Raw genomic sequence first — 3,714 nt, 5'->3', positions numbered from 1 at the left:
TTTATTTTCATTGACAGCTGACATTCACAGATCCCTCTCGCCCCTTTTATCGCCACGTTTCTCTCTCTCTCTCTCTCTCTCTCTCTCTCTCTCTCTCTCTCTCTCTCTCTCTCTCTCTCTCTCTCTCTCATTTATCACCACGTTTCCGTTTCCCCTTATGGCAAAATTGGCTATTGGCATCGATAGAGACGTATAAAAAGTGCCCATTCGTTATAATGTCTGGCTGGAAATTACGACTTCCTACGAAGGCTGTTTGGATGTATTTGCGAAGTGTTTCCCATACAAGATGATAATCCTCACGGCGCAGAAATAGCCCAAGTCTCTTTGATTATTGTTGGGGGGAATTTTTTTGTCGGAGTCTTTGCCGCTGTAAAACTTGGCATATGAATTTTAGTGTCTTATCTTCGTGAATTGTTTTATTCTAATGATGGGATTTGGAATATCACTAGTATCTTCTTTATTGTAAGGATGAATTTACATATAGCACAAGATTTGTAGTGATTTGTAGTTTGTGCAGTAATGATGGTGTTTTGAATTGAAAAAGTAAACACATTAAAACTATCTTCTTCGGTTTGAAAGGGAAACACATTAAAACTTCTTGTTTTGAATTAAAAGGGAAACATTAGAACACTTTGTTTTGAATTAAAAAAAAATCTCTTTTGAATTAAACAAAGAAACGCATTAAAGCTCTCTTGTTTTGAATTAAAAAGGGAAACAATAAAACAATCTTATTTTGAATTATAAAGGAAACATTGAAACTCCCTTGTGTTAGATGAAAAAGGAGACACATTAAATCTCTTTTGAATTAAAAAGAAAACATTAAAACTCTTTTATTTTTAAATAAAAAGAAAACACATTAAAACTTTCTTTCGAATTAAAAAGAAAACATATTAAAGCTCTTTTATTTTGAAATAAAAAGAAAACAAAACTTTCTTTTGAATTAAAAAGGAAACTTATTAAATCTCTATTTTTTTTAATTACAGTAGAAAAGAAACGAATTAAGCTCTCTTATATGGAATTAAAAAGGAACCACAGTAAATCTCTCATGGATTGTATTAAAAATGAAACCCATTAAAGTTCTATTCCCTCCCACATCATCAAAAGAGTATTTTTAATGTCCAGGGAGAGGGTGCAGAGCAAATGTTATTTTTCCCCCTGAGTGTTAACTCATTTCCAGAAAAAAAAAAAAAAAAAACATTCATAAAGAACGTTGTCACGTGCACAATCTAACACCTATTGAAGACAGCTGGTGGTCCCCGGAGGGAGGGAGTAGATGATGGGTGTCACTATCAATAAAGTTTGGGTTGATGTCATAATGTTCTCACTTTAGAAAGTTATTGTGCGTTGATTTAGGCCTATGACACTCAGTATTTAGAGGGATTTATACACACTATATATATATATATTATATATATATATATATATATATATATATATATATATATATATTATATATATATACTGTATATATGCTATTTCAGTTTTCCGTAATTAATATAACTTTCCTCTCTTTTCGACATCAATTTTGGCTTATAGCATCTAGCTTTTCCAACTAGGGTTGTAGCTTGGCTAATAATAATAATAATAATAATATTAATAATAATAATAATAATAATAATAATAATAATAATAATAATAATCAGAGAGGAGAAATGTGAGAAAGATCATTATATTAACAATACTTTCGATTGCAGGTTTCAAAGGACCATTTCCCTTTAAATTTGTCCTTTTTTAATGATAAAAACTCCAGAAAGGGAGGATCTATTAAGGTTAGTCTTTGGCATGTGACATTTTTTTTTTTTTACTTTAAAATCATGAAAGACTTACAATAAATGAATCTTTTGTTATATATATATATATATATATATATATATATATATATATATATATATATATATATATATATATATATATATACACATACATACATACATACATACATACATACATACATATATGTAATTATAAACACACACACAGGAAGTACAGCAATCGTAAACCTATAGAATGAATTTACATGTTCTTTGAGAATTAAAATGAAGGAATTAATTTCGAAATGCAGATTTCATTGCGATGATGAAATTCAAAATAGTTTATTATATTACATAATTTATTATTATTATAATTATTATTATTATTATTATTATTATTATTATTATTATTATTAATTTCCGTTTCCCTTACAAAATCACGACTCTGATATGGACCCCCATAGGTCGTCTGTTCCTTATACGCCCCATTCTCTTCTCTTGTGTTCGGTTTCCCCTCCTTTCCCCTTCCTCTACCCCTCCTTCGTCCTTATCTCCCCCTCCTTTCCTTCCCACGGCATTACCCTCCACATTGCGCCCCTGTCCTTAACATCCGCATCACATTTATGCATTTGGGACCCCACCGTTCTTTGGCGACAGGATCGTAACAGCTGATGGACAAATGGCCTTGGACGTAGGGCTTTGGGAGGGTCGCCGCCGAATTAGTAGATCACGAGAAATACTCTGTATTGTTATTTTATTTGCCATGATGGTGATTGATTTGGTGTGATTGATTTTTTCTAAGTGGCGTTACAAGGTCAGAGGTCATTGAGGCCGGGACTGAGATTGGCGCGGAGGGGTACTTTATTTGTGTTTGAAAATGATTCAGAGTACACTCGGGCACGTATATATTATTTATCTTCCACTTGTTATTTTTTAATTTCTGCAATTTATATATGAAAAATTTATGTTAATGGTGTTACTGTTCTTAGAATATATTATTTTAATTGTTCATTTCTTCTCTTGTAGTTTATTTTGTCCTTATTTCCTATCTCTCGGGGTATTTTTCCCCTGTTGGAGCCCATGGGCTTATAGCTTGCAATAATAATAGTAGTAGTAGTATTAGTAGTAGTAGTAGTAATAATAATAATAATAATAATGATAATAATGATAAATAATAATAATAATAATAATTATAATTATACAGTGACCATACATGTTTGAAAAACTACAGCAATATATCCTTATAATATTTAGTGAAATATATTGAAATCATTTTATACAGTATCTTCACAAAAACTGAAGTGTTATTTTTATCATGATAATTATAATGTTACAATTAATATCATTGTTAAGTTTACCAATTAGTGTTAATGCTATTAATTCCATAGATAAAGTTACGGAATATGGGTCAATATGATATTTGTTTTGATATATACATATAGATGCCTCATTGTAAACCATTGGGCATCGCTCATTATGAACAAGACTACACCAATATCATTTTTATACACACATTTTTCTTGACAGTGTGCCACAAATCACTTACTGCGTCGTTAGGAAAATTGTTCCTAATCTTCTCCCTCTTACGTTTGGATGTCACAAATCACAAGCGTAGAATTGTACAAAGAGAAATAGATGAATGTCATGCACATCGCTTTGGGGGGTGGGGGCGTCCCGTCAGGAGAAACTCAAAGTGACACATGTCAGTTTACTCCCTCCCCTTGTCCTTTCTGTCAGAAGACCTAATGGCAATATCTCCATTATGCACCGCTCAAGCACCCAATCTCTTGCCATGATTGGATTGTTGGGCCCCTCCTCCTCCTCCTCCTCCTCCTCCCTCCTCTTCCTCCTAAGAGGCATGTCTGTGACACACAGGATCGCATATACGGAGGTCACTACTTAGGCAGATTTTTGTTTCTTTACATTTATAGCTACTGATGCTTTTGTCTCTACTTTTATTTAG

This window comes from Palaemon carinicauda, chromosome 27, assembly GCF_036898095.1.
Source record: "Palaemon carinicauda isolate YSFRI2023 chromosome 27, ASM3689809v2, whole genome shotgun sequence".
Lineage (NCBI taxonomy): Eukaryota > Metazoa > Arthropoda > Malacostraca > Decapoda > Palaemonidae > Palaemon > Palaemon carinicauda.
Note: the sequence above shows the minus strand (reverse complement) of the source record.